The sequence below is a fragment of the Crinia signifera genome, chromosome 3 (genome assembly GCF_055691185.1).
Source record: "Crinia signifera chromosome 3, ASM5569118v1, whole genome shotgun sequence".
NCBI lineage: Eukaryota > Metazoa > Chordata > Amphibia > Anura > Myobatrachidae > Crinia > Crinia signifera.
The window spans coordinates 246,290,692-246,315,887 of NC_139219.1; the positions used below are offsets into that span (position 1 = coordinate 246,290,692).

General features: G+C 41.5%; 1 long non-coding RNA gene across 1 annotated transcript in view; it reads right to left on the bottom strand.

The window, feature by feature from the left end:
• Nucleotides 1-311: 311 nt before the first annotated feature.
• Nucleotides 312-25,196, bottom strand: part of LOC146062691 (uncharacterized) — a 37,885-nt gene continuing 13,000 nt past the window's right edge. The window contains exon 2 of the long non-coding RNA XR_014471468.1: nucleotides 312-986. This is a non-coding gene — a long non-coding RNA (uncharacterized LOC146062691). The remainder of the gene's footprint in view (nucleotides 987-25,196) is intronic.

Genomic DNA, 25,196 nt, shown 5'->3' on the forward strand with positions numbered 1-25,196 from the left:
GAAGTCATAACCTGCCCACAGTATTCAACCCACCCCCCAAGTGTGGCTGTCAAAACGGCAAGGCTCGCAACTATATGCAGCGGGCTCGCTGCCTTTGCGGTGAACCGTGTCATTCGGGGAGTCTTCCCCATCCTCTGACAGTGAGGATTTCCCCAGAACATAGAAAACGGTGAGCAGCCAGCAAGGAGGTTAGACAGCATGGATGGCTTGTTTATACAAACCCACTCGCCGACCGCAATGAATATACCCTGTAGTGTTTCTCTGGTTTCTTATATTCAAGTAGAATGCTTACACGTGGGAGATGTAAAAAATTATATGGTAATTGTTCTTTATTGAAAACTCTCAATGACACAGGAGGTGCTAATGAACTTGAATAATTGCATATTGACAGTACATACCATTACTGCTGTGCTAATGACAGGAAGAAACATTATACAGTGAACAAAGTCTGTGATTCTGTTCTGTACACTGGAGATAAGAACATCCTCTATGGTGTTGGGCTGCTTGATTATTGATTGGTAGTTATTTGTGAAGATATATGAAACAAAATTCATGTTGCGCACATTTCAGTCTGGTCCATTCACATTCTTCTCTTGTAGAAATGAACGACAGGACGTTTTTCTGTAGCTAGGTTCTTTCAGCCCCAGAAACCAAGTATGGGTCGCCTTAATATGTTAATAATAGGTCTAACCCAAGCTTGATTTCTAAGGCTAGAAAAACATTACATTAACTAATGGTTTGTAATTTAGACACTAGTAGAAGCCAAAACAGCTTGGTCAGCAGCCATTGTTTTTGGAACATTTATAAGCCATACATAACTCTTACAACAGCTCTGACTGATTTGGTTCATTTAGCAGAAATGGCTTTATCTGGAGGCTTCATGTGAGTTAACATAATGGTGTAGAAAATAGCAGAGAGAATAACAGGCATGATGTATTGCTTCTCAGCGTCCAAGCATGAGACTTCCTGCATTTCAAAACCGTAATCTGTAACAGAAGAAGAGGTATAAATGTGTTATCTTCAGTGCTGTTCTTCAAACACTGGTATACCAAGTTCTACAGTGTTGTCCATTTTAAAGTGTGTACCTAGCTAAATGTGCAATATTCTCTGCAAGATGAGCTCATGGAAAATTAGTATGGGGCATATTTATAAATATACTTCTACAGGATATTCTAGGAAACCAGCCTGTTAAACTGTGCAATGTACCAGGCTCCATAAAATGTATATTTCCAAGTTTCAATAGCACTGTTGTCTTACTGCGCATGTGCAAACAGCGATTAATGGAGAAGGATCTGGTTTCTGGAATGCTGGACATAAAACTATGTATATTAAAGAAAAATTAAACAAATTAGTATTCACAAAATATGACGTGACTGAATTGGGGAATATAGTAAAACGTTAAACGTTCCTATTTTTGGAATTGTGACAATTGTGCGGGCGGCATTTGGGGGACTTGCAAGACTGCGAAACTCGCAGCCTTGCAAGTCAATCAAAATAAGGACCAATGTCCAGTGACTCACACCAATCAAGTAAGAGGGTCCAAATTAATTTTTATAAATTAACTACCAAAATTGCGTCAACTACCCCAATGTCATTTCTTTACACAGGTAAAGAACAATATGATAGTTTTGGGGTATTTTTGTACATTTTTTCACTTTACCATCCAGGCAGACTCCGATTGGGAACTGTAAAGTGATCTGAGCACAACGGTTGTGGAGCAGTACAGTAATTGGTGGCCATGTGCTCAGGTGTCAACACTGACACCAAAAGCAAGTAAAATACTGATGCAGACCTTTTCTGTGTCAACCTTTTACATGTTTGGACCTTTTTCCAGTGTCGACCCTGTGCATATCACTCTCTACCTATTATACCCCCCTTCCCCCATAATATCTCATACACAGAATTGGAAGCAGTCATGTCTTTTTTTTCTATTAACAAACTGCCAACAGCAGGCTATTTTTGTTTTGTATAAAACTGAGAGCATTTCAATGTTTTTCTGCTTCAGTAGCAGAGGATGGCACAGCCCTGTTGAAGATTATTCCCAACTTGGGAGACTTTTATTTTTGCCATCTACGCCCTAGGCTTTTAATTGCAGGCAGTTGGTATTGTCTGAATTAGCAGCTGCTGTTCCACTTAGAACTGTGTTTCTGGATGCAGAAATTCTAGGGTTAAAAGCCATACACATTGTGCGCCAAATGTGCCAGTCATTTTGTGGAGAGAGTTTAAAAGAGAAACATTTTCTTAAGAATAAGCCACTTATATGAAATAAATCAGCAAACTAGTGATCTCCCAATTGTGCAGCAGCAAAGTGACACTTTCAGTTAGTAATTTAATCACATTTATTTTATTTGTTATATTAAACCCACAGCCTGGTCTATAAGATTTCTACATTTTAGGTTGTTGAGATATCTGATCCAGCGATTGTCTCCTTTAGTATAGGCAAAAAATATATATATGTTTCAGTTCTTTCTGGTGTTATTATCACTCTGAGGCAATTAACAAAAAGTATTGGGAACATCCTTTTCACAGAGGCAATTATATAGAGACTTTCCCGCAAAATAGGTCAGCTGTCCCCGGGAAATATACAGTATAATATCATCAAATGATATAACATTGGCCAATGGTAATCCGGAATGGTCAAGTTCCCATTCCACATTTTTACACAAAAACAACATTCAAATGGTGTTTTTAAGTGGCAGACATTTTGAAACCGGGACTGTCCTCTTGGAATCGCTTGGAAGAATGTCTAAAATTAATTTAGTGAAGACAGATACAGTTTCACTTTTGCCACTGCTTTCTTTTTTTAATATTAAACATAGTTTTGACAACTATTTCTGAATCATTTTTAATAGAAAGTAATAGCATAACTGAAGAACATAACTGAGTGATGTATTCTGAATCTATAACACTAGAAATAGTTAAATACACCTCCCAACAAGATTGACTGTATCCATTAGCACAGTAAACTGTTTGCATACAGCACAGTAAGAATTTTAAAACAAATCTGCTCATTAGCAATATAATGATGAAAAATTAAGACTAGTGGAGCAAATTAGGCATACAGAGACATTATTAACTACCTGGATTATAATGTTAGATGCTAAGGGGCGAGCATGCCAGAATAGTCTCACAGTAGGGGATGCAAGAAAGAATGGCAAATCATCCACTATATTAATAAATGGAGAAAGAGGAAGGGAACATCGATTAAAATAGAGCAATCTGAAATAAATGGTTGTAAGGTACATTTGATACTATTTCAACATTATTCTTGTGTAAGGCAAAGATTGTAACTTTATGGGTATATATCTTGACCTTTATTGAATTCTAAAGAATGCATCATTATAGAACTAAAAAAGCCGAATTGTAATCCCTCTGAATTAACACAAAGAGAAGTGAACACACCAGAATTAAAGGTAGTGCTATTAGGATAACATTTATGTTGAACAATCTCTGGCTGCTAAAGGTCGTTTTTAAGATCAAAATGAGTTTTGCAGTCAAATATTAGAATCATTTTTTTATCCCCCCCTTGGAAAAAACTTTGTTGAAGCCTCTAATATACTGTATGTAGACTTATTGTATTATCACAATCGTTCAAAATAGTTTTTTACAAAAGCTATAGGCTTTTTTGCTCAATTTGAACATCAATGAAGATTAACAGCTAGAGATGTCGAATCTTCCATTACTAGTTCTGGATATTTCTTTGCCCATAGGATTTGTTTAAAAAAATGCATCGATTTGATGCCAAAACTAAAAGATCTATTTGTGTACGTTAATTTTCCATTTTTGAAATATTGGGTAGATTTAGCCTTCACACCTTCAACAGATAGGGAATGGGTCAATATAGCAAAAAATGGTGGGTATATTCAGACAAATTATGCAAGGTGGCTGCACACAACCAAAATTCCCAAGATGTTTTCCCTAACCTCTCCAACAACAGTACAATCAATAGAAAAAGTGGCAACGCCTCCTGTGGTAGGAATCGATTCCTTATACTTCGTCTCAAATATAGGAGTCTCCTTAGAATGGTTCAATGTGTTCCTCTGTATTCTCCCTTTAATTCATTATCATAGGATTTTTTGTTTATGTATGCAGCTAGTATTTAATAAAGCAGCTAGTATTTACCCTGCACAGAAACAAAATAACTCACACAAATCTAACTCTCTCTATACATGTTACATCTGCCCCACCTGCAGTGCACATGGAGAACAAATTTGTACTACGATCAGATCTGAATAAGGGCCTAAATGGAGAATACAGAAGGACACATTGTATCATTCTAAGGAGACTCTTTTATTTGAGAAGAAGTATTATGAATCGATTCCGTCTGATTATTACCACAGGAGGCACTGCTCACTTTTTTGCCACTTTTTCTATAGATAGGGAATGGGTGTCTGTAAATTCTCATACAAGAACCTCTATACACGCCTTTAGAAATAGGACTACTTGTACCAGCTCTGCTCTCCTTCTAAAGCATTTATGTGTCATAAAAATAATATATTTTTATATATTAGTAGTATTTGGCTGCCTCACCTGGTACTTTTGTGGGTGAGAGAAACAATGTGAGGAACTGATGATTCTGTGGGCGATGTGTTGCTTGCATATTGCATTTTGTACTTTGTATCTATCAAAGTAAATAGTATCTCCATTGCTTTCACCTCCCATTGTAACCTATGTAGTGTGCCCAATATACAAAACATAAAATATACAGTTTAGGATCGTACATAAGCCTACCATATCTACCATCAAGTTATCCACTTATATGCAAACTAAGTATTACTTAATTTGAATGCAATCGGAAAAATAAAATAACTGCTTATCTGGCAATATTGCACTTTGCCTTTTTTAAGTTTATTTAGGAAAAATACTGAAGTTTGTGAGAAGTTTGTGAGGGACATTATCATAGTAAAGTACCATTACATTGTTCAAAGATGTATGGTTATCCTGTAGTAGCACAAGGGGCATAACTAGAACATTGTGCTCCCCCTTCTCTGACCATTGTCACAAGACAAAGAGGGTGTTGGGAAGAGGTTACGTCATATTTGGCAGCAGATCCCGATGCACTCACTCAGAGCCGGTTTGGAGGTCCGGGAGCTAGTAACATTACCACTGTTTGCCAGGTCGAGACATGCTGAACATCCTGGGGATCATCTCCAGAGCCCACAAGGCTCCCTCCAGTTGGGAGGTAATAGAATACCATCTCTGTATCCGCCAGCAGGTTTGACCCTTATGAGCCGCCTCTGGCGGGTCTGTGTAAATGCAGCCTGACTCCTGTGTCCTCAATGTGCAGCTGTTGTATAATTAGACCATTAGCTCTAAGCCTTGTCTCAGGCTGCTCACCTGCAGTAAGTCCTCTTGTCAGCCTTAGCTATTCTGATTAAAGTGTTCCCTTTATCTCCCATGCTGCCTTTCACCCAGATACCGTTGATTCTCCTAGTGCAGCATGTCCTAGTCTGTTTCCCTGTCTTGGTGCAGTCTGTCTGAATCTGTTCTCTGGTCTTCAGCCATATTCCTAAGCCCTCCTGACCCTGCCTTGGTCCAGTGTTCCTGGTGCTTTCCATTCTGCAGAGGATTAATCTAAGTGCTGGTTTATCCATCTTTAGTATTTCTGCTGATCCCTGTTAGAGTTTATCTGTGCAGAGTTATATGTTCTCTCTTATTAGGGGTTTTGCCATCCAGCACCACACGGGTTATATTGTGTATTATTAACATCTTCATGCATTGTTGCATGTATGCCATTAGCCAGGACATACTGTGTTTACATCCTGCTGTGTTTCTATAGTTACAAGTGTGGGTGTGAGGAATTAGTTATTTGCATAACATCTTCTTGCATTGTTGCATTCCTGGGAGTCAAGTGGAGGATTGCTCCCATATTCTTCCACTCAGCTCCCTGGTGTTTCTGACCTATGTAGGGGTTACTAATTATAAAATTGTACGTTGGTCTGTTGGAGGATCCCATCCCGTGGAGGACAGCCATGCCACATTTTACTTTGTTTCCCATTTCTATGTGTTTTAGTTAGTTTCCTTCTTGTCCGCTTTGGAGCTGTTGGGCACCTTGTTTCCTTGCAAAGTCCTGGTGGCACCGGGGTTGGGGTGAACCTAATTCAACCCTTTGAATGTGGCTATTATAGGTGAAGTATTAGCTCGGCAGGTGCCTATAACCTCTGGAGGGATTAACAGAGTTAGGGTTAGGATCATGGCCTGTCCTTCCTGGTAACCTCTTGTCTGGAATCCCCTCAGAGTCCTAACAAAATGCTCCCAACATGTGTATCCAGAGCTTGCATAGCTCCCTCCAGGTGGGAGGTAACTGGGAGACAGTCACAGTATCATCACAGAGGTCGACTTAATACCCTCAATGGGCTGATTCTGAGAACTCCAGCTCTGTCTTATTGCTTTAACTTAACGGTAATTAATTCCCTAGGCACATTATTCCCAATATTAATATACAAGGTTAAATTAATTTTTAGTGTGAATTAACAGCTTCCCTGAGCCCAAACAGGACAAACAGTGCTCTAAAACGAATTCAGCTTGCATAATTAAGCTAAATGTGCATGAGAAGGTATCTATTATTGTAGAATTGCTATGTTTTATGTTTCATGTGTAATAATAATTTTATGATCTAATTATTTACAAGTGTATTTTTATATGCATAATAAATCCTGATTGTTATTTTATTATTTGAATTTGCGCTCTCTTTATATATTTCTATAGATTTATTAAGTAACTATCCAAATTTCTATTGGGAGTGCCAACCTCAAGAAAATTGATAAATACTGGAGACATTGCACCCGATTTTTTTTCGCTTTTCACTAGCAGAACCTCCTTGAACACACATATCCCCACTGTGAGGTGATGCACTATTGGACTGAATTGTAGCCTGTTATAAATTATTTTCTGTTAAATTAATACAGGTTGAATACCCTGAATTTAAAACCATTTTGAATCTTCTATAAAGCTCCATTTTACTGGGAACTTCTTTCTCTGCTTAAAGGAGACAACGTCTGTGAATCATGTTTTTTGATCAATTATATTGAACATGGACATATCATACTGAAAGGTGATCACCACTGAATTTAGGAATATAAAGTCCCATTCTGTATGACCTTGACCACTTCAACCCTCAATCTCAGAATATACTTACCTGTTTCAATTTACCACAGTGACCTTTGTTAAACCCCTGATGAAGTCTCATCTGAGACGAAACACGTTGGTCGACTCAGCTTCTTAACTTCAAATGTGTATTGAAACACTTTCATTGAATTTGTATCTTCTGCCCTCTAGAGCCCCAGTCCACTACAGTAGTGGCACAGTCTACGCTGGGTAGGGTAAGTAGCAGCACTCCGGGTACAACTATTGACGAGTAATAACTGAAACAGTTCCAGCATTTCAGAACCTTTACTGTACGTTCCCTGACAAATAAATGTAAAGGTTCTGAAGCGTTGGAACTATTCCAGCAGTTACTTTTCATTCATAATCACAGAAGTAGAATGGTCCAAAATGTTGCAATTCAATACACCAACGGGTTAATGCAGCATATTGGGGTTTGAAGTTTAATTGGAGTTTGGAGTGCCATTTATAATGAAATACAGTATATATTGTATATCTAAAAGTGATTAAAATGCACAATTACCATGAAGACTCCTCATGTAAATAGCACAGAATAATCATTACAGTGTGAAAAAAAAAAGTCTTTGGCATATAGCTTTTGTTAATAAGCTTGCTTAAAATAGACTAGACTGTGCCACTGGCGTTAAGCTGTGGAGTCTTCATCCTCCATCTACTTGTCTTTTATTTTCATTTCATCTCGGCATGACATGTCTTTGAAGTGTGATCAAAATGTATTTAAATTAGCATTAACATTTTATCTTAGGAAAAGCAGTAGGGCCATCTAAACTAGCAATGGTAAGCAACAGTGCAGATCCTTTCACAAGAAAGCAGACAAGATAAAACTCCCTGAGTATAACAGTACTTCAGATTCTTAATAAGGACTTTATAGCGAGCGAGATGGAAGCAGAACTTTAGAATTGTCAGTAAAATATAAGCAGTTTGTTTTCGTTTAGAATTAAGTACATGTTCTGTACAACTCTGGCAATTTTTCGAAGGATTTGTCAGCAGAAAAGATATGTTACAAATAGAAAATTATTCATTGGTAGGATGTTGATGGATTTTGGGAATAAATACTGGAACAATGTAAACCTAGTAAGTGGCCATGCATATATTGTGTCATTTTAATATTTTCTTGCTATCGTTTTATTGTGATGTCGTTATAATTTTGTTAAGGTTTTCAATTTACTTTGTATTTACGATATGACAACCACCCCACACTTTCATAGCAAACAGAGAATTTCTGAAACCTTCCTACAAGTTCAAATTTGTATGTAAAGGAATTATAATAACAATTTCCAGTCTCCGATAAGTATAAATATTCAGCTTATAATAACAACAAGGAATCTAATATCCAAATGTTCCTTAAATTATTCACAAACGTATGTTTGAGAGTTTTAATACTGTGAGTACAAATAATCAATGCAATCTGCTGAGATATGTTTGGCCACATCACATGAGGGTGCGGGTCTCATCCAACTGGGTTTCAATATTTAGAACAATATTGTGAGATAGTGCATTAGCACTTACATCATTATTAGGTTAAAAAGCTGGTGAAAGTGGTACAATTTCCAATATTCCCCTAATATCACTCCATGTCTGACCGCCATATATCAACCTAGCTGCTATGAATATACTACACTTATCAGCCATATTAAGCTCAGAAAAGGTTTATTTATTATTGTCAGGGCCCTCTTGACAGCATTGTAGGCCATGAGCAAGCAATGTACTGGGGCCACTAACTAGCCATTAACAAAAATCAATAAATGAAAAGTCATAACATGCACGTCCGGTGGTCCTGCACCATCTCTCTACATGCTATCATTCAGTGACTGGCTGTCAGCACTCTGATTGGTGGATAGCTCCAGTCATTCACCAATCAGCATGCGGTCAGCCATTCACGGTCTGGCTGCAGGCTAGGAGGTAGGTAGAGACCAGTTGCATACCAATAGCCCTGTAGACCCCATGGTGGTGGGGAGGTGTTGAGTAAGTGTGGGTGCCGGGGGTCTGCGGGGGCTATTTCTGTGCTGACCTGCCTAATCCTCCACATGCCTCGGCGTCTGTGGCCAGGACTCCACTTGCCTCCGCTTCTGTGGTCCTGCCACTCCTCCTGGCTGCTGCTAATAAAAAATCTCCCACACAAAATGTCCGCCCCCTTAGAGCAGACAGTTTTTAAGGAATGTAGGCGTGACCTCCTCTAACATGTTAAAAAATGGTCTGCTGTTAGGGGCAGCCTTTTGTGAGCATAATTTTTTTCATTAGCAGGAGAAGCAGGAGGAGAAGCACTGGGACAGCAGACAGATATGCGGGTCCCGGCCACAGATGGCCCCTGATTATATATAGAGAGAGAGAGAGAGAGAGAGAGAGAGAGAGAGAGAGAGAGAGAGAGAGAGAGAGAGAGAGAGAGAGAGAGAGAGAGAGAGAGAGAGAGAGAGAGAGAGAAAATAGTATATATTGGGCTATCTGTTTCACAAAGTCAGGCAATGTTATATCAGGGTTGCCGATTTTTATATTCTCCTCTCCAGGAGAAGCCCCAAGGAGAGTTTCAGCAGCTGCTTGGGGGGTGGGGCTTGAGCGTGACATCACTAAGCCCCGCCCCATTGTGTTAAACAGATGAATTCACGGATCTCCGTGGAGGGGCAGGGCTAAAATGACGCGATTTTGCCATTTTAGCTCCGCCCCCTCCTCCGAGACCCACGGATTGTGGCATTGAAATGCCGCGATCGTGGGCGCAGCGGGGGGTCCCCCCTGAATCCGGGAGGGTTGTCCACCCTTCCGGGGGGCCGGGAGGGGGACCCGATTTTCGGGAGACTCACGGCCATTCCTGTGTTATATGTATTTATTTACAGTTTCTTATATAGCACAGCTTCTTCTGTTGCACTTTACAATTGTAAACAACAGTAATAAAACAATCTGGGTAGTAAGTGACCGATATAAAGGTAGGAGGGACCTGCTCGCAATCTTATAATCTATAGGGATAATAGGAGGCAGACATAAGGATAGGAATCTATAGCATGGCAGTCCCACAAGATTTTATATATCATTTCCTGACCTTAGGTAAAAAAAAATTGTTTTCTCTTGCAAGTGCTAAATGTTTTACAAATATTTTGGTAAAAAGTATTGCACATAGCATACACATTAAAGTAGTTTGCATTAATGCTAGTAACCCTCTAATGGCCAAGGGGAAGATCATCATCTGAATATCCCCTTTCTCCTCTGGATCTTTTGAATAATGTAAAGGCTAGCTTGAATTAGTTAGTATCAGCTATATGCTATTTCATTGACTTGATTTTTCACAATTGTCTTTTGTTCTTGCTTATATTTAGCTTGGGAACCGACAAAACATCTCACTGTCAGTACCGGATGCTGTTGTAACTAACTACCAAGATGCAAAAGTATCTCATTTCACATGTTAATGATGATGATTTATTGGCATTACAGACAATATAGCGTACAAACAATATAGAAAAATAACCTTTAACCTTTTTCTTAATTAACGTATTGCTTATAAATCTAAGTAAATTAGACAGACAAACTTCTTGAAGTTTAAACTAGGAAATTATCTCTAGGGCTGTCATTGAGAAATCCATCGCAAATGCCTTAATGGTTCTATTTCAGAACTTCCTTCCAGCACAATCTCATCTCCTGGGCCCTGTATTGGGATTTAGGAATATTTAGTTTTTTTTAGCATTACTATAAATTGACAGATGTCACTCTCTGCTTTGTTATACACATATGAATAGTGATGTCTTACACAGCCCTAAACAAAAGCTGTCTAAACAGAGTAATTGACCTTCACATTTGGACATTCCTATTAGACAGCGAGTAAAATTGCTTTAACAGCATTGGTCTGTTTCTAGCTAGAGTTAATGGTGTGTGCTCCCAGCCATGACACAGATATGAATCATTTCACCAGACTTTACAGCACAGCTAGTAAATGTGTTGACATACAACTACTTTTTATCATTGTTATGAATTTAGAATGGCATAAGAGGCCTGATTCAGACCACAAATTTGCACAGGGAACCATTATCTGTGCATGCGTATGGGTCCTGCTAGTGAAGAACTCTTGCTACTTTTGTCCTTTGCTGGCTGTTCACAAGGTGATGGACAGAGAGTAGGCGTCTGGGGGTGGTAACCGGCCATTTAGTGGGAGTGCTAAGAAAAAACTTGGCATGCCGAAAAAAAACTCTAGGTGTGCCTAGGGAAACGCAGGCAAGCCCAAGCGTTTTGGGGGAGGGTGTGTGATGTCAGCTCCAGGCCAGATATGCATGTATTTGATGGTAAACGTCTTATGAATGAACCACAAGCCACGCCCCAATTTTCATCAGCAATGTAACTCTCTGCACACATAATATTTGCCCCGCCTGTAGTGCAAAATGGTTTTGTCCATCTGCAAAAATTTCTAACAGGTCTAAATTAGACCCAGTAAACGGATGCATCCACAGCAGGGTGAAAACAAGAAAGGAACAAATTACATTTGTATTAGATACACCTGTGAAGTTGACAGTAATGGGAAGACAAAGAAAAACCATCAAAGAGAATGTACAAGAACATTATCATATCGCATGTTCCTTCTGCACACAGCTAATATGCAGGAAGGCACTCATCAGCACAATTAGTCGAGAGGCAGTAGGGATGGTAAGAGTAAAGTTACAGTATGGGAGGACAAGCCATTATCATTAGTTGAATTGGGCAGGGCGTTATCCATAACACACTTTCTGTCATTCTCTAGAGTGAAAGTGCCTATGGACTAGGTGTTGTTAAATCTCGTGTAACAAGACAACATAGCTTTGTCAAATCTCAAAAATACCCCCAAATCTTAGATTCTTTTGCTACTCCATCCAGTCCATCTGAAAAATGTGACTTTAAATAAAGTAACAGTTGAAGGTCCAGGATGGACACAGAGCTGCTTGCAAACCCTGTAATACAGGGTTAGCCAACTCCAGTACTCGAGAGCTACCAACAGTTAAGGTTTTCCAGGTCTCCTCACAGAATTACAAGTGAAGTAATTAGCTCCACCTGTGGATCATTTATAATGTATCAGTGAGTAATGAATGCACCTGTGCGCCAGCTAGGTGATCTAGCAAACGTGAACTGTTGGTAGCTCTCGAGGACTGGAGTTGGCTACCACTGCTGTAAACTATCCAACCCAAGAAAGGATAGAGTGTAGTCTCAAGGGTAATTCACAAAATAGTCCATGTGGAGATAATAAGTAAATATGTCACCAAATGGTTCAAAGTAAAATGCTTAACTTTGAGACAAAGGACACAACCACAATTGGAAAATGTCCACCTTTGCAGCATTTAAGGCATCAAGGAGAATGAAATGCCGACTAAATAATCCCTATGTAGGTTAATACAAGTCCACTGGTAAACATTAAAAAATAACTCCTTGTACACACTAGCTGGGATAATGCGGAGTTTGTCACCAATCATAAAATCAGAGAAATGCTGTAGCCAATGAGGCAGACTAATGATTATTCCAGTCCATCGCGTAACAATACAGAGTTGTGTTTGGAAATCATTGGGTACGGGTCTAAAAAAAAATCATATTAATCTACAGCCTTTTGAATTGTCAGACACCCAATGTAGCCATATCACCCAATTGTCACAAAGCGATATGATGCTGCAACCCCCTTAAATCCACACATGCAAGAAAATCAAACCATAGATGTCCATAAATTAAGTTATGTGTATTAATGTGAAAGGACACAGGGAAAAAAGTATTGAACACACTTACTGAAATTTATTTAATACTTTGTACAAAAGCCTTTGTTAATAGTGACAGCTTCAAGCTGCTTTCTGTATGGAGAAACTAGTCGCATACATTGCTCAGGTGTGATTTTGGTCCATTCTTCCACACAAACAGTCTTTAAATTGTGAAGGTTCGGTGAGCCTCTATTATGAACTGTAATGTTTAGTTCTTTCCAGAGATTTTCAAGAATTCAAGTCAGGTGATTGGCTGGGCCATTCTAGCAGCTTTATGTTCTTTCTCTGAAACTAATTGTGAGCGTCCTTGGCTGTTTGGGATCATTGTCTTGCTGAAATGTCCACCCTCATTTAATCTCCAGCATCCTGGTAGATGGCAGGTTTTTAACAAGAATGTCTCAGTACCTTTTTTCATACATTCTTCCTTCGATTATGTGAAAAATGCCAGTACCAAATGCTGGAAGATACACTACGATGTTCCCAACTGAAAAATTCACTGTTGGTAGGTGTTTTTAGGGTGATTTCCATTCCTCCTAAAAACAAAGTGGTACTATTGCATCCAAAGAGTTCCATTTTGGTTTCATCTGACCAGATTATATTCTCCCATTATAACACAGGTTTGTCCAAATGTTGTACAGCAAACTTGAAATGAGCTACAATACAACATGCTCTTTTCTTCAGCAATGGAGTCTTGCGTGGGGAGCATGCATACAGACCATGGCAATTGGGTGCAATACATATTGTTCTCTTTGAAACAATTGTACCTGTTAATTCCAGGTCTTTCTGAAGCCCTCCGCAAGTGGTTCTGGGATAACTTTTATGATAAATAATTTCACTCCTCTGTCAGAAATCTTGCGAGGAGAGCCTGGTTGCGGCTGGTTTATGGAGAAGTTATGTTCTTTCCACGTCTAAATTATGGCCACAACAATTCTCATGGGAACAATGAGGGGACAAATGTCATGAGAGTGCTCTTATGGGGAGATTCAGACATGTGCTACCACAGCCAATGTTTGGGGTTTCTGCATGTGCAAATATGCGCATGTGCAAAATCCCAGAGCGAACGCCTTTGGTGAGTTTCACACTCAGGGGCAGACGCAGGGGACCGGCCACCATTTTATGGGCACACCTTTAGAAATACTGGGTGTACCACCATGAAAGAGGATGGGTGGCTAATGTCACATGACGTCAGTACCCGCCCCCATTTCGGCAATCTCTGTCCAGGATAAAACTAAGTATAGCGACCATTGAATGATTTTTCCTCTGTGCGTCCACATGGGTGTGGATAAGTAAGTGTACACATCCGCTAAAATGCTATTGCGGGGATTCACTTGGTGGGGGTGGAGGCATGTGTTCAATCGGGTGGCGTTGACCTGCTTGCTAGGCAGCGAATATATGCAGCCTAGCAAGCAGGTCTGAATCAGGCACTTTGTTTACTTTCTACCCATTAAGAGAAGTTTCATAAGTGACACCCTGTAAATGAGACACGTTTCTGTAATCCATAAATTGAGACTGAACCAGCTTATATACCTTAAAGAGGCAGGATTGCTTTCTAATTACAGATTTCAGCTGGTGTATTGGCTCTCCGTGTATTTTTGCACCACCCTTTCTTTATGTGTTTAATACTTTTTGGCTGTGTCATCTCTCATTAGTACATATAACTTAATTTATGGACAACTTTGGTTTGATTTCTTGACATGTGTGAATTGCATGGATTATTTCTGACATTTAGTGCAAATTTCAATATCATATAACCATTACATATATATTTACTTAGAAAAATGTTGAGGTGTTCAATACTTACTGTATTTTACTTCTATTTATGCTTTTTTTTTTTTAAACTACATGGTAACAGCTTTGGAGAAATATCTGAAATATCTTTGGGGAAATCACAGTTTAGTTAGATTTACTGAGAAAGTGAGAAAGTGAGAACTGCTTTAGATTTGGAATGTGGTTTTCTGTGATATTACCTTTACACCCCATAATAAATTAACAAGACACCTCAAGAATATAAAAAGTAGTAACTCAGCAAACACTGGGTTAATCGAAGCAAAGCATAGAATTTCATTAACTCAAACAATGCAAATTTATTCCCCGTGGATTCCTATTTGTATAAATAAAGTATGCTTGTAACATTGATGATTCAATTCACATTCAGTTTAAGACTTGCTTGCAGGCCCAACAAAAAAAACATGCAATGAATCCTGTAAATATATGCGCAATCAGCCATATCCTTAAAGTGGAAATCAGATATTTGAGCTGTCGGTGAGATAAAGCAACCACCTAGTTATATAACTACCATATACAGCAGGAGTTTAATCAATTCAAAATCAACAGAAACAGAGCCAGAATCTGAATCTGATCTAAAGCTAACAAAATATTTTAAGATATGAAGTAGCAGAGGGAAATGGGTGAATTAAGCAATTGTGCTTTTTTGAATATCAAGAAAGTTCTATAACCAAAAGTTTCTCAATGAGAGCTGTAATATACCTGTGAATAATACTGGACATCCAAAAGTGCTCTATAATACATCAATATACACTATAAAATAGACTTTGTTTCACCTAGCTTCACAAGTGTACTTATAAAAGATAATTAATAAAAGGTCATTTCAAGTGACCATAGTGCCAGCTTTGAAAGCCTGGTTTTTATTCAAGTCACCAGTCAGAGATAAGAATGTGGTGGAATCAGTTGTCAGCCAATGACTCTGCTTCAGTGACCAATATGTGTTGCGTACATAGACAGATTAAGGGAAGGGGGCACAGGGCATTCTGTAACTATGGCCCCCTTTTCCCAGCAGCACCCAGTATTAGGTTTCATAAGCTTTCTAATCATAGGAAAGATAGGATTGTGGCGAGTGCAGGTATGGACAGCAACTAGGTCGACACCACTAGGCAGAGGCGTAGGGAGGGCGGAGCCACTGGAGCTCACGCTCCGGGCGCCGATTGGTCAAATGGCGCTGCTGGCCCGCCCCCCTCCGCAAATGATCCGTGCACTAGATCTTAAGAATAGTAGTACTAACAGGCAGCGTGCGCCGGTGGCTGCCCTGGTCACCCGGTCCAAACGTCACGGACCGGGCGGTGAGGCCGGGCGGCTAACTCACTGCTCTCTGTTGCTGCTGCTGCTCGGGCCGGCTTCCGGGCAGCGCAGCGCAGCATAACTCCAGACTCCTCCCAGAGTCACCTGCCCATGCTACCCTCTTCCCTGGCTACAGCAGCGTCATCAGCCATCCCAAGCGCTGGCTGTAGCCTGGAGGAGGAGAAGGAGTTATGCTGCCGCCCGTGCTGCCCTGGACCTGCTGCAATCAGTGATCCTTATTCAAGGTGAAGGTGGATTTTTTTTTGATATACAGCTAATTAATGATGTTATAAACTTGGTATTATAAACTTGGGGTTTGGGGGATTGTTGGGGCCCGGGGGAGGGGATGCTGTATTTATTTACAGCATCTTATATAGCGCAGCAGATTCCGTTACAGTGTCTTATATAGCGCAGCAGATTCCGTTACAGTGTCTTATATAGCGCAGCAGATTCCGTTAGTCTCTTATATAGCGCAGCAGATTCCGTTACAGCGTCTTATATAGCGCAGCAGATTCCGTTACAGCGTCTTATATAGCGCAGCAGATTCCGTTACAGTGTGTCATATAGAGCAGCAGATTCCGTTACAGCGTCTTATATAGCGCAGCAGATTCCGTTACAGCGTCTTATATAGCGCAGCAGATTCCGTTACAGTGTCTTATATAGCGCAGAAGATTCCGTTATAGGTTCTTATATAGTGCAGCAGATTCCGTTACAGTGTCTTATATAGCGCAGCAGATTCCGTTAAAGTCAGGGCTATTTTTCAGCAGGCTCCAGCAGGAACTGAGGCCCTTATTCTAGTTCACCCTTTCTGACAAAATATTTCTAATGCTGTGTACACACGGGGTAATATGATTGCTGGGGATATATTGCTAGCAATATATCCCCAGCAATCATATTGCTCAGTGTCTCCTTTTCATCAGCGATGAAAAGGAGACACTGCTACAGGGCGGAGGGGGAGCGCAGCGGCAGCAGACGCTGCTGCTGTCACTTTGATGGGAGGAGGGAGGGAGCAGCGGCACGGGGCTGGGAAGATCAACGCTGATCTTCCCGGCGCTGACCTCCCGGCACAGCGATCCCGGGGAAAGCCGCTGGTCGCAGGAGCATGCTCCTGCGACCAGCGACCATTAGGCAGTGCACGCGGGAGCGCGCAACTGGCGATTTATCAGCGACTATATTCCCAGCGCTTTTACATGAAATTGCACCCGTGTGTACTCACCTTTAGATGGACAAAACCATGTGCACTGCAGGTGAGGCAGGTGTTACTTGTGCAGAGATAATTAGATTTGGGTGCGGTTTTACACCTGCCTCACCTGCAGTGCACATGGTTTTGTTAGAAAGAGTGAACTAGAATAAGGGCCTCAGTTCCTGCTGGAGCCTGCTGAAAAATAGCCCTGGTTACAGTGTTTTTTAAGTTTTTTATTTTCAAATGTAACATGCCAACACATGTTAGCCACGCCCCCAATTCATTACCGGGGGGGGGGGGGGCGCGAAATATGCCCTTGCTCCGGGCACCATGACACCTAGCTACACCGCTGCCACTAGGTCAACATGCATTAAGGTTGATATGCAGGAAGGTCGACATGGGTTAGATCGACAGGGTCATTAGGTCGAAATGGGGTAGGTCGACAGTTTTGGTTTTTTTTTGGTCCTGAATGTTGACACCGTCTACATGGACACTGAAACGTAGCACAGCGTCCGCTTGCCATGCTTCGGGAACGGTGCCTCGCTATGCTCGGCACTCTATTTTACTCTCCCATCACACCCTAGTGAATGGTAGGGCATGAAATATCCTACCTTCGACCTTCAGTCATGTTGACCCAATGCTTGTCGACCTAGTGACTGTATCCCACGAGAGCTGCAAGTGGCACAGGTATTCCAGATTCTCCTCCTCTCCATCTGGGTGTATGGTCCTGTTTAACCGGTTATCTAATGAGAGTCTAGACACACACACACTCACAGTCCTCCTGAGTCTTGTCCCACTGTGTATGTAGTACAGAGGTTTCTGTTATTCATACATGTGACAAGAAGTTATAGATTTTATGGTACTTGTTTCCTAGAACGGCGCCCAGATATTCTACGTACGGCACCGTAGGGAAATCGCATTGCGGTGTGGCGATGCGATTTTTCAATGTCATTTTTTCAATGGTCTTTTTTCCCCACTATATCGCATCGCACCTCCCACGCAATCGCATATGAATTTATAGGGTGTGCGATGCCATGACATTAGCTATACAATGATTGTATGCCCTAAAAATAGGTTTTACCCTATCCACGCCACCCGGAAGTGTGGCGAGCGGCGGCGGAACGCGTCCTCCGTCTTTTTCATACCCCCACTATCCACGTCGGCGTGGAGTATATTGTTTATAGTGTGGAGAGTGCAGCGAGCCACCGTGCCCGAAGCGCAGCGAGGGGACGCGGATTACGTTACATGTATTCCGCGTCCCCTCGCCACGCTTCAGGCACGGTGGCTCGCTGCGCTCGCCTACGTGAATAGTGGGGGTATGAAAAAGTCGGAGGATGCGTACCGCTGCGCTCGCCACGCTTCGGGGTGGTGTGGATAATGGGGGGGGGGGGTGCGTAAAAACTCTTTAGGACCTATACAACCATATTATTGTATACCTAATGTAATGCCATCGCATACCCTATAAAATCGCATGTGATTGCATGCGATTTTGCGGGAGATGCGATGCCATGGGGCACACAGAGCAGTGAATAAATTAAATGAAAAAAATCGCATCGCACATCGCATGGCACTAAAATGGCCCATGCGATGCGATTTCACTACGCAGAATAGTCCACTAAGCAAATAGCTTAGTGGGCGCCGTTCTAGGAAACAAGTACTGATTTTATTTTTCTATGTGTATTTTAAGGTTTTTTAAGTTGTCTTTGTTCCACTACACAATAAAATAGTTGAGTGGAGTTATATATAGCACTCAGGCATTATTCAATCTAAATCTAATATACACCACAAGTTTAAATTTAATTTACACAATCCATCCCACCCAACATGACCCATTCCAGGAGGGACAAAATGCTGTCTACCGGGACTTCCTTCTAAAGTTATAACTACAATCAGCAGTGCTGAAACACCTTTATTATCAATTAAAGAGTTAAACACAGGTGAAGGGCCTTCTCTACCATTATGCAGCTTAAGGTAGCTGCTTAGGGCGCCAGGATCTGGGCAAAACGACAGGTCTGCCTATCACAAAATTAAGGAAATCTATGAGAAAGACATGCTTGTTGTACTTAATACAGGTGGTGGCTGGAACACTACTAGTAAGATCCCACCTCCACCATTTCATTGCAGTGGCTATGATGTAGGAATTGGTTGGGTGTGGGGCTGGGGTGAGGACAGTAGATTGCTGTTTTGCCTAGGGTGTCATGAGACCTTACACTGGCCATGCACAGATGACACTAACCTTACATTAAGAGTAAAGTCCAGGTAGAAAGCAGTTTGTCCCTCCTGGAATGGGTCAAGTTTAGTGGTACAGATGGAGCTCCTCTCAGCCAGCCCCGGGAATCGCGAGAATATCCCCTCTGGCGATTGCCGGCGTAGAGAGGAGCTCCATCTAACTGGGATGCGCATGCGTCTCACACGCACGCGTGTCTGTTTTCCGGTGGCGGGTGGCAGGAACCCTGCCCGTCTCCGCTTCAGGGAGATGGGCAGGGTTAGAAGGTTGTGCGGGGAGGTGGCACGGACCAGTGGACAGCGACGGGGAGGCAGCGGGGAGCTCCATCGGAAGGGGACACACAAGCATCTTGTGCCTCCCCTTCGTCGGCTGGCTATCCAACAGTCAGACCCCCGCTAAACGAGAGTGGCTCCATCTGTATGCATAATGTCATTTACACCCCCCTCCTTCCACCAGGGCCTCCTGACTTACAGAAAGCCTAGTGAGATGCTGGGTTTTGCTTACAGAAAGACAAACCAGATGCTGGATCTCTTTTGCAGACAGCCTAGAAAAATGTCGGGTTTCTCTTAAAGACAGATAGACTAGAGAGATTCTTGACATATCTTACAAGCAAGAATAATACGTGTAAGCGTTTACTTCTCTGTGACTATCCTTTTTCGGACATTCTTATTTGTGTTGTAAAAACCTGATTTTTTTTTTTTTTTGTAGAACCAGTCTAATGTATAATAGTAATATTGTCATATGTGCATTGTATCTATCACAAACTCACAGAATTTACAAACCTCACCAGAGCCAATACGAGTAACACATACAATTTATTGACAGTTCCAAGTAAATTTTACTTTCAAAATAAACCAGAAAAGCTGTTAATGTTACATTACCAATACGTATAATGTTCCGCTAATAATGCACACTCATTACAGTACGCGGAATAATGTAAGCCCACAAAATAAACAAACAAGGCAGCCCTAAGCTAATTGCACTACACCTGCTCTGCTGAAGGAATAGATTTGATGGTCTACAGTAGGGAAGCTAAGTATCTCCTGCTACTCTATGGTTTGTTGCTTTGTGATTCAGAACACCATTTGTCAGAGACTCATTTCGTGGTAGTTTTACTCTCTCTCAGTGTGTGTGGATCACCAATATAACAACACCATGCCAGCTGAGTCTTCATATGCCACGCCGTAAAACAGTATGCAAAAATAAAAAGCTCACTATGTCAAAGTACCAATCTGTTCTTTCCATGAGATTGAATTCTCCAAAATGTGATTATTTGTGTTCTTTGCCGGGAAATGGTTTCAGAGGTTGTAAAAACATTTCTTTTCACAGCCCATTATTTCCATTGAACAGCTGCTGCCTTATTACAACGCTAAACATAATATTGTTCAAAGTAAAGAAAGTCACACTAATGCTGCACAGCCAGGGTTGTCTGTTAGGATATACTGCGGGAAATTTACTAAGATGGGAATTCTACTTCACATGGGATGTTGCTATGGGCAATCAATCAGATCCTGTCTACTATCTTAGAGGTTGCTAAATAAATAAGAGGTAGATTCTTATTGGTTGCCCATAGCAACATCCCATGTGAAGTAGAATTCCCATCTTAGTAAATTTCCCCCACTGAGTTAGGATACATTATTTAGACATTACTGCACAGCTGCGTATATGCAGGCTGGATGAATACTGATAGATTGCGCATGTGTAATGGATCTTAGCGCACCTACGCGAGGCCGTCCTGCGATAAAATCCTGCTGCTTGTTTCACCATTGGCTGTACACAAGTTGATTGACGGGAAGACGGCGTTTGGTGGTGGCAATCGGACGCTTTCTGGGAGTGTCAGGGAAACCACAGGTGTACCGAGACGTTTGAGGGGAAGTCATGTGACGTCAGCTCTGGCCCGATCCAACTGCTTCTATTGCAGCCACCGAGTAAGTCCGGACTCCTGGGCAACGTACAGTCTGCACATAGTGGAAAAATCATTTGATGGTGAGCAGCATGCGAATGGATTTGCAGTGAATCACCAATCCAGCTAAGCAGTTCGCTGGCTTGCACGTGGTGGCATTTCTCTGGTGGGGTGGCGTATACCTGATCGCAGGGTTCTGGAACTTAGCAGAGCAGCAATCAGGTCTGAATAATCCCCAAAAGGCAAATTTCCAAGCTAAATTCCCAAATATTTGACACAGCAGAAGATCTGCCAAAATGTAAAACAATTGTGATATATAAAATGATATTATATGTAACAGGTTTATTGACTACCACTAGTCTAGTGCCTAACCATGATAAATCATGTGCACATTACTAATGGCATTTATGGGTGTAGAAACTTTTTCATATTAAAAATTATTTTATACCGGCAGTTGTGATGTCACATATATTCAAAGTCAGAGAAAGAGCTAAATACTGTAGCCCAAGATTTGTGGAAACCAGCACAATTTACAGGTTATAATCTAGAGATTTAAAGGTGCAATTAGTTCAAAAGGAAAAACCAACCTGGAAAAACCAACCTAAACGAATTGCTGCTTTAAAGATAAACCTAGTGACTAGTGCTCCAGGTTCTGTGGCTGGCTGGCTTCAAGACTCAGTTTCCCCTGTTTTTAATCAACCACAGAAAGTGTGTAATTAATAGGTGTCCATAATTAAAGAGATGAGGTGGTAACCCTACTGAAGTCATGTGTGTTACATGATTCCCTTCACTCGTCCCTTTATTACAAATATCAACCTATTATGGAATATTGTTATAGCATAAATTATTGTTTTAACATAAGTAATAAATTGTGGCTTTGTGGTGTTTAATGGTCATGGAAGTGACACATTTGTAAATTTCACAAGGGATGGTTGCAATATTCCCTAATTTGTGAATAATCTAATTTTAACCAATGACTGCCTTATATATTAAAATTAGGGGATACATTATTGCCTTAATAATTTTGTAGGATCTTCAGTACTTTTAGCAGAATTTGCTAAAACGATCATATGAAGTCTGAATTGCTAGCATACATTCACATTTCCTATAAAACTAGAAACAGCAAATCATACAGCACCAATGATGACAAATAACACTTCAGCACTAATTTATACATTGGTGTTCTAGCACAACGCTGCATAACACCACCAATAATGCACTATATAGAATGTAATTACTATGTATAAATAGATGCACAGATTAAAAGTTCTAAAAGAAATGGGGATAGCATAAGAGTTATAGATGAAGTAGTGATGCACGATTCCAGATAATTGTGTTCACTTACTGTACCTGACAAAGTCTAGGAAAAATATTTTAGGATTTACTATATACGGATTGTGAAAGGGAAGATTTATTAGAGAAATCCTGTAGATTTCATCCTGCCAGTCCCAGACATAATGCCACAGGTTGGCCATAGTTTTAATGAGCAGATGTGATGGCCTTTTGCATGGAAATGAATATCAAAGTACTTAGGAATAGAGCTTAATTTCAGGGGAACTCAATGGAGCAAGGTTCCACTTATTTCTCTTCTCTCAAGCATAACTGCAAACAGCTCGCAGAGACAGTCATTAAAAAAAAAAAACAGATTTGTGCCTCCAAGTGACTATTTTTCATTATTTACCAGTTACCTGGTTACGGTTATTTTCTGTACATGTCAGAGGTCATTTTCAGGATTAGATGGAAATATTTAAATCATCATTTTGATACGATCATGTCCACAGAGCATATGAATCAGGCTTGACGTATGTTGGTCTAATGCTCAGGCGAATGCTTTGAGTCTCTGTGCATTATTTCATGGTGCCATCTATTATTAGTTTTTATTTATTTAGTATCAATCATTCACAAGTGACCTAGTTGGGAATTAACCCACGACCACTATGCTACCATGTTAGATATAATTTACATGTCATACAGCACTGTATATTAATTTTATAACTACAAATACACAGTATAGATGGTAGAATTCTGCACAACCACATTGTCGATGATGACTTTAGTCAATGCATATGTGCCAAAGCCATATTGTGCAGGGATAGTGATCTATCAGTGGCAGAGCTCACACAAAGGATTTATTTGTTAACAGATTGTAGGCGTATGTGGGATGTAATGGGGGATTAGACAAATGCAGATGAATTGGGCCATTTCAAAATATGACTCTATGGGCAGTATTCAATGAGAATACTCGGCATGTGCAGCGAATCCTGCCGTGTTCCGGAAGGCTGGAGCATTCACTGCCAGCCCTCCCTGTCACCATATTCAATGCCGCAGGGGCTCGCTGCCCGACTGGTATTCTTAACCCCTGCGGGTGCCGGGGGATGGCGGAAGGCAGGGAGATGGAAGCCTCCCTGCCTGCGCCGGACACTGTGGGGCAGAAGCAGGGCTCCCGGGGACACAGGCAGCAGAAGCGTAAAAAGATGGCGATTGCTACACGGTGACACACAGCAAATAACACTTAGAAAGCAATTCGCCATCTGATCATTGAATACACTCACGTCGAATCACATTGAAAAACCACAGCAAATTGCGGCGATTATCAGACAGCGAATTGTCCGTCATTCACTGTTCACCGTCGGCGAATATTGCACGTTGAATAGGGTGTATCACTTTTTCAGTAAAAAGATTCACCTTAGAGCATGAAAATAGCACACATTTGCCGTAGAACATGGCGAATCAGCCTCATTGAATACTGCCCTATGAATAACTTGCAGCTGGATAGCCCACAGTGTGTCAGGAGAGCTGCTCAGTCTGCAATACCATAAACTCATTCAGAAGACCGATGATCAAGTGATGTGCATCAGATGATTCTGTTTCTGTATGTACAATGTACATGGCAGATGTGTAAAGCCGGCTGTAAGCATTCTTATATTTGAGCTGCACTGATTACTTTAGAGTCCAAGTCAATGGTGGATTTATCACTAGGCACATACTATGGGTGCCTCCTTCTGGGGTCGGCCTGCCATACCAGCCTACAGTATGGGATACTTACCTACTTTCTTTTTCTCTTCTCCGGAGAAGCCCAGAGAGGAGACCAGATATGCTGCCAGGAGGGCGGGACAAGGCTGATGTCACCAAGCCTCGCCTCCATGCCACTCCAACGCAGCAATTCATGGGTGGATTGTGGGAGGGGGCTAAAAGGTTGCAAAACTACACGATTCACATCAGTATAGTTCCTTTGTTGACTTTATAAAGTGTGTTGAACGCAGCCACTGAGGCCGAAGTGCGGCGAGCGCAGCGAGCCCCACGAGGGGACGCGGACACGTGTCAGTTCGCCATGCTTCGGGCTCGGTGCCTCGCCACACATTATAAAATCAACTCCACGCCGACGTGGATACTAGGGGTATGACGTGGATAGTGGGGGAAATGTGTGTGTGTTGTGCGTTATACTTACCCTCCTCCGGCCCCGCGTCCACTAGGTCCCTGCGATCTACCGATGGCAGTCACTCCATGGCACCATCATTCAGTCCCCCTTCTCCGGCACTGCCAGCGTACAATGTACGCAATTAGTGTAGTGCCGCTGGGGGAGAAGGGAAACCATGAGATGCTCCCCCAGCGGCAATGTGCTGAATTACATACATTGCTGGCGCCGGAGAGTGACTGCCGGAGGAGGGGGACTGAAAGCTGCCGCCCGTGACTGACGCCCGTGGGGATTGGTAAGTATACAAGGAAGCACCCACCCTGCTCCCAGTGTACTTTCATGGCGGCGCCTGCTACGCTGACAACGTAGGTTAGGCTACGTTGTCAGTGTAGCGTAGAGCTGCCGCCGTGAAACTAAACAAGTACCACCGGTTTTTATATTTACTATAAGATTTTTTTATCCTGTGTCCCAAATGGGTTTGGTATAAGACCTCTATAGTGTCTACACTAGGCAGGCAATAGACAAGCACAATCTGCAATGCAAAAGGCTTTTTTTTTGTTTTTTTGTTTTTAAACAAAAGT